Source organism: Triturus cristatus, chromosome 12, assembly GCF_964204655.1.
Source record: "Triturus cristatus chromosome 12, aTriCri1.1, whole genome shotgun sequence".
Taxonomy (NCBI): Eukaryota; Metazoa; Chordata; class Amphibia; order Caudata; family Salamandridae; genus Triturus; species Triturus cristatus.
Genome location: NC_140595.1, coordinates 387,394,631 through 387,408,844, shown reverse-complemented (window position 1 = coordinate 387,408,844; position 14,214 = coordinate 387,394,631).

The following is a 14,214-nucleotide window of genomic DNA, read 5'->3' as shown; positions in this document are numbered from 1 at the left end:
TGGACAGCTGTGAGGTGGTAAACGCCGCAAAGATTACCGGATGGTGCGTGGACGCATGGATGTGTGTGAGCGGGTGTCGCAAATATTGCAATAAGGGAAGTCTTACCTCGAAGCTGGACCCCGTGTCTTAGATGCTCCTGCTCACCTGTGTCTGCTTCCAGGAACAGAAATCTGCCAGCCATGCTCCCTCCCCTGAGTCAATCACAATGCTGACAAGCATCTCTAGCCTCCTTTTCATGGCAGCAACGATGCGTGCTACTCCAGTCACCCTGTGAGCTGTCAGCTGTGGTCCTGAGGCGGGGGTATGGAGTTTGTGCCATTAGGGGTGGGTGAACTAGCACATTAATAAAACATGTTCCGCAGTCGAGCCAAATGTCTGGCTTAGCTGTAAGAGCCCGTGCACGAGCCTAGCCAAGAAAATGTCTCATATGTCCATCATGCAACAAACATTATGTAAACATTGGATATGGATTGTGGGAGTGTGTCACTTTAGTAGAATTGATGATATCAGTGCTTCGAGAGGGAATTATTTGAAGTGAGTTCTTAAAATGTACTTAGGGACTTCTGCCCTGATGAGATGAATTTAGCAAACCATTAGAGGCAAGCCAGGTGTCATGTGCTCCTTCTGTTTGGCCTAGGGTGTCATTAGGTATAGTACAACATTTTCTAATATACCACTTGTCCATTTTGGGTTCTGGAAAAGCATGCCACTTGCAGGAAAACACTTTGACGCATAATCAGGGGTAGCATGCGCTATATGAATACAATTGCAGTTACAATCAATCATTTCTTAATCCAGGGCTGACAGGGCACTTCTGTTAGGAAGCGGGGGTCACTTGGTGGCCTGACTGACAGGGTGTGGGAACGTACAAGTATGCATCTAACATGGATTTGTAGTCCAACATAATGTTTGGTGTTGACAAGGTGTTGTGGGTGATAAGGTGCCAAAGAGCTGACGTTGGAGATAGTTATCACCCGTCATTGTGAATATCCCCCTAAATATTCCCGATTTCGGAATGTTCCTTTTTCTGCGGTCGTTGATGGCCTAACAGCATAATACCATGTACTGCATATACTTACTGATCTTACTGACAAAGGAGTATGTTCATCTTTTGTAGCTGTTTATGCTCAATTGGGCTCTAATGTTAACGGTTTAGTCTCGAATTCTCAAGTTTTTAAAATGTATCTCTTCCACCCAGTCGTTCACTTGGTGCGAAATGTGTGGACGTTTGTTCCAACTGGCTTGGTTGGTTGATGGTTCAAACTAGTTGCAGCATCTCCATAGGGCACTGATTGCATGACACGTTTTAATCTTATTCTTCTCAACATTCTCCTCACCTCAGGTTGTTTTAATGATACTGTGCTTGCTTTGTGTGGTTCAGGCTCACCTTCTTTTGACTGAAATACAGGTTCGATTGAAAATGAATGTAATGTACAAAATGGGGTATGGCCAGAAAGTGAATGGAGTGGACATGAATCTCGGTGCTGCAATCCTTCCCCACGACTTCGCAGTTCCTCGGCAGCCCCAGTCCACCCCAAATACCTTAACCAATGGGGCAGCTACCTGTCTGAATTGTTACAGTGAGGAGTAGAGGAAATCACCCAGCCAAAGTAGTTTGAAATCTGGGACCGGGGAACATGGGCCCTAGCAAGGTGACTGCCATTGTGAGTGCTGCCAGAACAGTGAATCAGCTTTGAGGGATTCCCGGATTCTGGGCCGTGCCACATGAGGTAGTGATCTGTGGAAACCAGGCAGACCAGAGGAAACAGATGCAGCGGGAGTATGAGCCTCAGAAGGGGCCAGGAGAGTAGCAGAGAGCTGACTGTCACGCAACAGGCGGGCACCTCATACTGGAAGGCAACAAGCACTCACAAGAACAGAAGAAAACAATGGCAGGGGTGCCTTGGGCCTAAATAAGGAATTGCCCCTGAAGAGTGTATGAGGCAAATTATGAGGCACAGAGGTGGGGAAGGTCACGTTGGGCAGGGAGCAGGATCTGGGATTGATACAAACCGAGTCGGGGTGGGGGTGTGGAGTGCCCCTGATGTAAGACAAGCGAAGATCACTTGGGCAGCATAAATTTACACATTGGCCTACCTTGTAATAGACATTGCTGCAGCTACAATACAGCCAGTACAATCCTCCTCGAGGAGGACGGACTGCACTTTTCTGCCGCCAATGGGACGATCACCAAGTATCGCCGGCTAACGCCGGTTTCACTATCGCCATCGCCCTCATATGATCGGGAGTTTTCACCGCATTTCCCTGGTATTATCGCCATGTAGCGTGGCTTCATAATACCCCGCTAACATGGCGATAATATTCAGGGTTAGGCGGCGTTAACTTTTCTGCCATAAACTGACGTTGGTGATAGTTATCGCCCGTCATTGTGAATATCCCCCTTAATTTTTATGGCTACTTCCTGAAGTCTTTGTGCTAGAATGCCCATATTTTGACATTACCAAAAATAACTTATAGTCTGGCTACTTCTTGAAGTCTTTGTGCTAGAATATCAATAGAGGCTTCAGTCGTGGCACAGAAGTCAATTATTACTAGAAGTAATGAAGTTATATGAAAGCTTTTGCTAACTATGGGGCATATTAGCAAGGGCTTCATCGCCGCTTTAGCGGCACTTTTTGCCGCCAAAGCGGTGATTTTTTGATCGCCCTATCAGCAAGCTGTCGCTAACAGGCGTTAGCGACAGCTTTCTGGCGATAGCGGCCAGTTTTCCTATCGCCTTGCATGCCAGCGATGATTATCGCTAATGACATGCAAGGTAGGCATTCCCAACTAAAACCGACTGAAAACAGTCACTGACACAACTTCCCCCTATTAGCAACGCAGGCAAAGCGATAACAAAAGTCGCGCTAAGAGCGATTATCGCTAGTATTTAACACCTGTTCAAAACATGACTTACCTGTTTCTTCAATGGGAAGTGGATTGTCAGGCTAAGTCCACCATGGAGATAATGCGTGAATATCGCTGGATTTCCAGCGATATTCAGGCATTTCGCCGGTATCGCTGGATATTTTATCATAGTGGAGATAAACGTTGCTAATAGCGTGTTATCTCCGCGAAAATATCCAGCGATAGGCGGCGATAAAAACAAACGCGCTAAGCGCATTTTGCGATAATTATCGCAAGTTGTTGCTAATATCCCCCTATGTCCCTCTGACATTCAGGTGGAGAGCAATCCCAGTGCCTCTTTAAGCTTGAACCATGGTTGTCTGTCATTTGAGCAGTTGTGTGTTTTCATATCCTCAAATACCTATGTAAATACATTGATAGCAATTATTTTGGCAGGCAATGTGACTTTCACCTAGAGCCAGTAAGAAGATCAGATGTAGCTCAAGCATTGTAGAAATTAGTTATCCAACTTTTCAATGGCATTTGTCAAAATAATCATATAAGTCGCATAAATCATATAATCGTTTAAAATAAAATTGTCAAAATAAGTAATTTACTGTTGCTACGGTCAAGTGGACGGTGTGATGGGAAAATATTCTTTAATGTGTTGTATTCAGATTTTCACTAAAATAACAATTTACTCATTTAACATAACTCAGATTATACTCTAGACATATCATGTGTTGTGATGTTTCAAATCCTCTGTGATGGCACCTTTATTTATAAATATGTGTTTATCTTTAGTGCCTGCCACAGTGGCTATGTGCTACATCAAGTCTTGCTAAATAAGTATCAGTCTTTATTTTTCAGCCTTAATTCAAGTACTCAAAGTTAGCCAACATACAAAGCTTGTCGTTGTCTTGTATAAATTTGATTATTGTTTTACGCAACCACTGGTTCCACTCTGCTTCTTATTCTAATTGGGGCTCAAACGATGACTTTATCGTGATACTTTAGATGATGTTTGGTGAGAATGCTGGCTTTCATTTAATTGTTTTTAACCAAGTCACAATCCGTAATCATCGTGAAATCAGATCAAACTGTAGATTGGAATGTTTGATTTTTTTAAACAGATGATTCTTGTGAGAACCCAGCAAAAATACTATCTGTTATTGTATGTGGCCCTTATAGCTCTGTGAAGAAATCTGCTTGCTTGTAGGTGATCTAGAAATCAGGTCACTTTTGGGTTAGCTCCGTCATTTGTCCAAATATTACAATTTTAGTATTAAGCATGAGATGTTCCTGTTTATCTAGACAATTTCCAGTGGACGCTTGCCTCAACCATGGAAGTCTGCATACTACTATCACTAACATGCACTAAAATGCACCTTTGCAACAATAGTAAAAATAAAGAAAACACTGCCTCCAAGAAAAATATAAATCCAGGTTCTAAATTATGGGTTGTTTTTACTGTCTGTGTGAGAAGGATTTCAATGATTCATCCTAGACAAGTTACTCTTGTGTGGGTGTGTACAGCAGACTGCGCCTCTTTCAATGGGTACGTATCTGTGTATCTGAGTGATCTTTTCGATATGTCTCAGTAATGACAGTAATGGCAACCATATATACATTTTTTAAACAATATTTATCTATAGGCAAAGTATTGCCATCTAAAATACTGTGCCTAGTTTCCATAGGTGATAATCTTCTTCACAGATCAGTACATGAATGGATGATAGGACTGGTGATAATAGAAACAGCACTATAACATTACATTTGATATAATCACATTAAAAATATTCACGCATTTTACATTACACAGATTTAACAATTACAGGCACAATAGATAATGTGTTTTTCAAAAATCACACAAGGTAGGTATCACCTTCATGTTTATGGACCTGCACTAATGTGGAGCTTGCATTTAAAGTGCTGCATCTCTCTCTCCCAGCATATTTTGTTCTCTCTATATATTATTTTTTGTATTTCTCTCCCAACGTGCTTTGCTTTATTGATATCAATACTGTAATGTAATGTAAGTATGCAATCTTTGATAATATCCTCCCAACCACATCCAATTGCCCCACTTTGGCCCTTATTGCTGGTTACAGGTTATCTCCGCGGGGACACACTAGCGCCCGAATATAAAATACCGGCCTGTATAATCCCGTGAGCTAAATATGATTATAAATATTTTCACGGGAATGGGGAATAAAATGCGGACTGCTCTGTCCGATTCAGGGGATACAATGGGATCAAATCTTCTCACTCTTACAACCTGCTTGGCAGTGGTGGCAAATGTTACAGGCAGGGACTTTTTTCTTGGCCTTTTAGTGAAAAATAAGGGCGGGGTGGCAGTGGTTACTGGAGGGCAGAGTTTTCTTTACTTAAGCTGGGGAAACATATTCTGTTTTCTCGTGCTGAAGGAAGAGATCAGGCAGGGGCCAGGAATAGCAGCTACCCTCAGCCCACAGCTTCTCACAAGGCTCCGGATCCAGTACCTCCGGGCATGGAATTATTTGGTTCAGAGTTGGAGGACAGGGGCGGCCTGCACGGTTATGGGGGGCAGGGGGTGTAAAAAAAAAAAAAGACACTTACCTCCGCACTGCTCTCGCCCACGTCATCTCTACTCCACGTCGGCCAAGCAGAAAGCACCCAGGCTCCACTGACCCAACCACAAGGCTGCAATGCAGAGTTGTGATTGGTTGCCCTAAACCAATCACAAAGCTGCAATGCAGTGTTGGTTTTAGTCTGAGCTCTGTAGTTCGGCACTCAGAAGGGGACTGGGCACCTGGGCATGTTCTCCACCAGGGCAGGATGGAGAACATGCTAAGTGCGCATGACTATTTTCGTCGGCCCGTAACGGCCGGACCAAAGCATCATGCTCACTTCAGTGTGCCGAACACTCCTCCCCTGCCCTGCTCTTTGAGCAGAGCAGCCCTCCCAGTGCTACCACAGCAGGAACAAATAAAATTATAATAGCATCAAGTTATTTTCACTTTATTTTTCCTTTCATTCACTGCTACAAAGCAGTTGGGTGAGGTTCCTCCTCCATAGCGGAGAAGCCGCCACTGTTTGAGGACCTGAAAGTCCAGGCACTGGAAAAGCATTAAATCTGCAGTTACCCAAACTCGTAATGAGGGCTATGTACCAGATATTGTAAAGATCCTCTTCTTTATGCACGCTACATTGTATATCCTCTTTTACTTTTCGGTGGCCTGTATCTGGCCTACTTTGGCATGTATTCACAACTTTTCATGTCCACATATAACTAGCCATCCTACCTTTTCCCCAGCATACTGTGCTCTTGCAGATCTATGTGCCTGGTGTGTCTCAAACAATTCTATCTATGGATAAAATAATAATGTGGATATCCTAATCTCAAACTAGAAAAATCAAAATTTAGTAACGTTTTAGTACAGCTTGGAAAATATTTCACATTTGGTAAACTTTATAATACTGCACCCAAACTTTGCAGATCAGAGGAACTTGATGACTCTTTAGTAGACAGAAAAAAGAAGGAATTGGCGTACACTGTGTGCCTGTGGTATCCAATATGTGTGCAGTTTTAAAGCACCGTCAAACAGAGCCCTAGTTATCAAGAAAAACAAACAATAATATCCATAATTTTTTCTGTTGCTTATCTAATGATCTCCGTTATTTTTTTGAATAAATACATACAAGCCAATGTGGCAAAGTAACAGATAATGTAATAACCAGGAGTATCATGGTGCTAAGATGTGCTGTAAAGAAAATTGAACCAGAAACTGTTTGGAAGGCAGTCAATTCCACATTTGCTAGCCAGGCTCATAATCCAGCATTCACTTATTTGTTGTTTTTATTTTAATGAGCAGCATGACACTTCTAACATACTTTTGAAATTCCAATGAATTTTCCAAATACAATCCCCTCTGACGTTGACCAGTTATGGTTAGGTGAGCAAACCATTATTCACGCCTTTGTCACACTAGTCATAACTTGCATGACAAATACAGTTCTCTTGGTCTCATAACCTTCATAGCAACAACTAGCCACACTTAACAGCACAACATCATTAAGTGACAACACATACGAAAGTAAATACATTACATAGAGATGTCACTGATGAAGTTAATGGGAAGACAACAGGTATTGTCACCTGTCATGCTGTGGATGACATTTGTGATGTCACATAATGAATATGTAATGGGGTTTACATCGAGTGGGGATGAGTTGTAGTTTTTCGCTCTTACCTTAACTATCCAATGCAGTTAGGTGTTTTGGTGTTAAAAAAGGAACTACAAATCTAAATGTACAGAGGAGACAAGAGAGTTAAAATGTTTTCACCTTCATGCCCATAAGAGAAAAATGCGTTCTTGCTACATAACAAATGTGCCTGAAGAAGTATTCCTTTCTCAAGATGTGTGAACCTACCATGCTTAATTCCCATGGGGCATTTACGAGGAAGTTAAGAGCATGGCCTGCGTTTTCTATTTCACACAACTGCGCTCCCATGTGGAAAGGAAGCCCTTACCAAACATAGGCTAACAAGGACTGGCATCTATACCAACAGTTGCAGGTGTAGCCACGTGCCCCAGTAAATCTCCATTCAAGGCCTCTTTAATAGTAAAGAGAGGATGACATGTGCATGTTTTGGCCACAGTACTTGTTTCCAATCCTTCAGTCTATTTCAGTCCCTATTTGATCTCTCATGGCAAGGTGGCACCCTACCATGGACAGCCTAGAAATGTTATCTCTCTTTTCTCATGTTCAGATAATCCGTCACCTCACACACCCTTCTGTCCATCTCGTGCTTACTGTCCCACTGCTATTCTTCCTGCAGATGATGCTCTTGCACAAAAATGTATTCCCAATATTTTATACATGTTTTTAATAATCGTGGCAATAAAATCAGTACTAGAGTAAGTTGAATGCTTAATGAAAGATACACGTATAAATATATTTTTCCCATAAGAGAGAGGAAAGAGTTCTGAAAAAGGTAGGGCGTGTTTGTTCGCCTATTATTACTGCAATGCAACTGTTTCAACATCAAATTCTTTGCAGATGTGGTGTTTATTGGGTTCTGTGTCAGCAATGATACCATTTGAGCAGTTCCAGCTTGTGGAGTGCTAGATTCGCTGATGATTTTTAGGCAAAATTAGCAATTTAATTAATCATGCCTTAGGCATGAATTAGCAAATCAAAGTGGTCGATTCTGATCTGAAGTGTTTCAAACAGCTGGCTAATTTTCTGAGAATGTGGCCCAACCGTTTAGCTGACATTAAATAGATCAATCAAGCCGTGTAACAGTCATTACGTTTCTAAAAAGAATTTGCAGAACTTTTGCAGACACAGAATGTGTAACACAGATCTATATTTTAGGATAATCTAGATTTTTCCAACAACATTTTTAGAAATGAGTTTATTAGTCCAGGGAGTTGATTTCCCACCTTGAGTAATAATCACAATCGTTGTCAAGGTGAACCCTCAAAGTCACTAAATTGATCTGAGCTGAACCATCTGGTTGCTATGGCACATAGCATATATCAAAGAAAAAAGGCGGGGTAGTTAAGAGGAAATTCCCAGAGGGGGCCCATCCTCCTTGTTACCTACACATTGAAAAAAAGGGAGCCCTACTCCGTAAATAGTGCAAAACTTCCTACAGGTGGAAAATGCGCAAGGCTTCTTTTACTCCTGGGTGGCATGCTTCATCATAGGGTTCTTCCAGTTCTGCTGCGGAATGGGGCGTGCTACAAGTGGGGCTTATTTTGACATTAAAATTACCTGCTCGGTAGGAGAGCTCTACCTAGTCGAAGGAAGGATCATCAAAAACACATATACCTTCTACCTTTCTTCCCTTTTTAAATCATACCATTTGGATGACGGAATAAAGCTTAGCTTTCCTACCGGGCCAGTATTTTTAACTTACTTCAAAATAAAGCCCTGCAGCTCCTATTTATCCATCATTTGGTACTTAGCATTCAGTGCTCCTGTGTCTCCCACTGGTAGTAGCATGCCCCATTCCACAGCAAAATTTGAAGAACGCTCTGATGAAGCATGCCGCCAAGGGGTAACCCTGGTGGTGAGGGTTATACAAAATAAGATATATGCTTTTTCCACCTATAGGTGGTTTAGCACTAATTGCAGAGTATGGCTCCCTTTTTTCGATGTATGGCACATAGCACACAAGCTTAACTTAGTGCAATGTGTAAAGTGTTTATGCAGTACCGAAACAGTAATGAAGTTCAAATATAACACAAAAAATATCCAAAACAGAACTCGAAAAAAATAGAGTAAATGTTAATAAATAAAATGACACCACTACGACAAAAATCCAATAAAGTGAACCAGAGATGTGAATTTTAAATATGCATAGCTCCAAAAGGCAACCATAGTCACCTTGTAATGGAAGACCAGAAGCTAGGCACAATTTAAAGCTCACCACAATATAGAAAACAGGTTTGGCCTGGTTGGAGATTTTACCTTTGGATTTAGTCTCAAAATTGGAAGCCCAGAATCTCACAGGGCAAGGCAGAAGGATGGAGCCAAAGAGGGCCCCACAAGGTTGGATAACCATCAGAAGTGGTCCCTGGTAACCTGTTGGGAAAAACTCAGAGTGTGAGAAATTGGAATATCATACCCAGAGAAGGTCTGTTGGACTTGGCCTTTTTACAGTGTCACCCCAGCACTTTTTGCCTTCCTCCTGTATCTTTCCTGACCAGTTTTTGTTGGACAATTTACCACTGCTGGTCAGTGCTAAAGTGCATGTGCTCGCTCTGGTAAACTTGGTAAAATTAGTCTACACCTGTTTGGCATATTTAATTTACCTGTAAGTCCCTTGTACAGTGGTATCCCATATACCCCGGGACTGTAAATTGAATGCTTCTAGTGGGCTTGCAGCGCTGCTTGCGCCACCCACCAAAGTAGCCTTTCAAACCTGTCTCAGGCCTCTGCCGCTGCAGGGCTTGCGCGCACAGTCCACTGTAGCAGTGAAATGGCATGTTAAGTGGTTGCCACGTCTGAAACTCCCCTTTTACTACATATCAGTCACCACTAAGGTAGGCCCTAGCTAGCCCTATGGGCAGGGTGCTGTGTAGGTAAAAGGTAGGACAAGTGCCTTAACTGTGTGACATGCCCTGGTAGTGACAAACAGCCTATTTGGTTTCTCACTGCTGTGAAACTGCCCTCCCATAGGTTTGCATTGGGGATTCCCTGATATGTGCTTCAGTGGTAATTTCTGATATGAGAGGGGTAGCTTGGCCATGTTGGGTATGTTTCGAATAGTAGTGATAAAACCTGCTTATTGGTGAAAACGGAATTGTCATTACTATTTTAGAAGTGGGCATTTCTGTGTGCTTATGTGTCATTGTTTCCTTCCTGGATGTGTATTCACCTGCTAGTTTTGACTGACAGGAGAGAGGGGATGTGCATTTACTCTACACAGTCACAAAGGGGGTTAAGGTGTGTCCTGCCTTTCCAGGGTGACTCAGCGCTAGGTTGAATAGAACTTGGCTGCATTTTGAGTAGTTGGAGGAGTTTCCCTTGCACCTGTATAGGCCTGCCTGCATTTAGAGTAGCAGGAGAAATTTCCCTTGCACTTGATTAGACCTGGTCTGCATTTGGATTGTTGCACCTGCACCTGAATAGGGCTATGTCTGCCTTCTACAATGCTGTCTCTGCCCCCTGTGGTGTGTCTGGAGCCAGGGCATGGGATGTGAATGAGGGTGTTTTGCACTTCTATACAGTGTTTGAAGTGCCCCCCAGAACAAAGGCATTCTAACTATAAGTACAGGGCTGTGACTCCACAAAGACACTGCATGGGACTTGTAGCCAGCCGCTGCTGGTTCTACAGACTGTACCAGAGGAGAAGCTTTTAGGCTACAGGGAGGAACCACCACTTTGACCTTGCCCTGTGTGCTGGCCTGTTGCCCGCTTCCTGACTGTGTGCCCTAGTGATCTCACAGGGCTGGGTGGCCAGCTCTATGTATTGGAAAATATAGCGCAGAAAGCGGATGTGGAGCGCTGTCTTTTTCCCCTTTTGCATTGGGCAAAGCATGTAGAGAGGGCTATTTGCCAGTCCCAGTGCTGGTATATTAAAGCGCATACAGCGCTGCACTGTCCCCGTGTGGTGGGCGCTCCCATTTTTGTGAGGCTTCCTCTCGGCAGGACCAAGAAGTTGCCGAGGAGCAGAGTGTGTCTCTGGAGGGCAGGGCCCCGTTCGATAACTCAATGCTGGTTTTCACGCCTGGGTTTTGCGAGGAAGGCTGGTGCAGTGCAGGAAATTCGGCCCATACCCAGGAGTTGCCGCTGAGGCCCACAGCGGGATCACGGAGGCAGCGCAGAAAGCAGAGAGATTTCTGCCAGGTAAAGGCAGCACAACCGGCCTTTGGAAACCTCCAGCTTTCCTCAGTCACCTGGATCCCAGTGTGATGTCACCAACAGGAGAAGCTGACATCAATGTGGCCGCCCCAGCCAGACCGGGCCGGTGTGCTGACACCTTATTGAACTGTGCCTCATGGTCCCGAGTCCAGAGAAGAGCTCCCCAAGTAGTAAGGTGAGAGTCTGGGGGGGGGTCGTGTCAGTGCGAGGCTTGAGCCTTACCATGCGGCTGCATTGGGTCTGACATGGTTGCCCTGCACTCGTGGGCAGCCACAACTGGAATATATCGCCGTGTGGGGGACCCAGCGAGGTCTTCCTGCCAATGGCGTCTGGGCGTGTCTGCTCTCCCCCATCCGGGCACATAATTTGGAGGGACATTTTTCACAGTACCACCTCCCCAGTGCTGGCAGCAGCTGCACCGCAGGTTCGCTGGCAGCTGCACTTCTCTAAATTGGCATATGCGTGGGACTGAGTGAAGTCATGGTGACTTATGTGTAACCTGACTGCTACATTCTATGACCTGATGTCATGATTTAGGTTGTTATGAGGCTTTACTGGCCAGAGTAGCAAGTGTTGTGTTTGCTGAGTTGTTAGCACACATGCTTTATGTATAGTTCAAAGAGTCTGTGGACTAATGTGCCAGTTACAAGTCTAGAGACCCCCATTTCTAACAAGGTCCCTCACCAGTGGGATACTTTTGGCACCTTTTCCCTGTCAAGATGTCTTTTGTTGACACTTAGTCACTTTTTCAGAGCCCAGATTCCTTTATTGATGCAAGGGAGCAGGCTATAGTTGAAAAGCACTCTAAAGACCAGATACCTTCCCTGTAAGGTCTGCCTGGATACAATTTGCAGCTGCCAATAAGCTTAGCGCAGGAGAAACCAGAATCTCCGGCTCAGCAGCAATGCATTTCATTTGGATTGGCTTGAAAAGTATGGCCCAGTTCTCCGGAGCCTCGAAGTTGAAAAAGGTTCTAAGTGCCATGCTTTCGTGGGTGGTAGGAGAAGTCCAGCCAGACGCAGCCATAGGTTCCAGGACCCCAGCACTTGTGGTCAGGATGCACTACCGCAGATAACAATAGCAGTGTCCAGGGCAAGTCCAGTTGGTATTGGCCACTGGGCAGTTGCAGCAAAGGCCTTGTGTAGTTGGTGTTTCCCTGAGGCAGAACAGGAGGTCAGCCTTATGACTTTGTGGTCCATTTCATGGTCGAGTGGCAAAGGGGGGAGTTCTTAAGAATCCTGTCAAGTCACACACAACAGGTCCATTCTTCTTCTGTTCATCCTCAGGACCAGAAAGTGTTCTGGAGAGGGTGCTCTGGGATTCCCCATTTATGCCTGGCACTAGTTGGTGTTGTTGACCCCTGGCCCCTCCTTAACCATGACATTAAGAAGGAGACAGGATCCCACAGTGCCCCTCACTCCTAAAACCAAAAATGGTCCAACCCTTCCCCCATTGTGCAGAGCTCGTGAATTCTCCCAGTGGTAAGTGTGGTAAGGGTAATGTGTAGCTCCTCAGTCGTCACCCCAAGCCAGTTCTAGGGGCATCTCCCCTTCTAATAGAATTGCTGCCTGAATTGCTGCCTGACAGACGTGGGGAACAAAAGGCCCTGGTTACAATTTGTACCATATACTAGGAAAATCTAGGCAAGTTATATATGCCAATTAGAAGTATATCACTTCAACCATATTAAAAGGGGAATACAGGTTCATTACTATTTGTGAGTGGGTGAAGGTTATTCAAAGAAAGGGAGTCTTTACCTTCCCTCCCCTAAAAAGAGGGTGTGTTATCACACAGCGTACCACTGGTCCTACTGTAGCTTCCGAAGAGCTGCCGTGCTCTGGAAGGGATACTTGTTTGCTCTATAAACATAAACCATAAAGTGCAACAATCCCTTCTCTTCAGCTCTGTGTTCCCCTCCCCATTCATTGTGCTGGTGATGGCAGTTTTCTTGTGGGTGGTGACTTCCAGCTGCACAGTTGAGAAATAATTCTCAGACAGACAAATACGGGAGGAGATGGTGACAAATGCCTTGCCGTATTTATTAAGGTACTTCTGATGCCATGTCTGTTGGGCATTTTCCTATCCTATACTACATATGCACCATGGCGGTCTCGCAGGCCAACCACCATTCACTCACTTTCTACTTATTGATTAATACTGCATGTTAGAATATAATAAACATAACAATAATTTGACATAAGTATCATGTCCTAATTATCATTTACAAAAACATCATGTACTTGTATATAGATTTGCTATTACTAATTCAAAGATCATTTTATAAACAATATTTAGTCAAGATATTTATGTCAAATGATATGATGAAACATTTGGTTAATTTTTGTTGATGCCACCAGCCTCTGCATGGCAGACCAGGCCAATACTATTTTTCCATGGCTTTTCTCCTCAGCCAATAAAATTTAATTGATGCATTGTCTTGTTCTTCCAGAAAACAAACTGAATATTCCATTCTTAATAAATTATAAACAAAATACAGCTGCAAAATCTAACACAGACAACCTCCTCATTCCACAATCCAAATTCCAAATATGATGATAATTTCATAAATGTTCCTACTAACAAACTCATTATATTACATTGGGGACACATTTTATATTTCATTAGAGACATTGGCCTCCTTCATCTCCTGTGAGCGAGAAGAGGAGCACTGTATGATCCATGGGTCAGGTTGTGGACCCTGGTGCTAACTAAACTGCTCCACACTCACTAAAGATAGGTGACTAGACATGGTGAGCTGCATACTATATTTATGTTACAATGTTTGGATATTAATATTTTAACATCTCCTAATTTCAGCCTTGTGCCTTGAAAATATCAGGGTAGACCCACTGTGCCTTTGGAAGTAAAAATATACATTATTTTCACAGAGCATCTGTTGATTATGCCTCAGCCTAAAAGAGGTGAGAATTTTTCAAAGGTTCAAATGAACAAAACAGAGGCAGCACACAAGGCTGTGTGTAATTTATCACAAAACTTTTTACTGCACA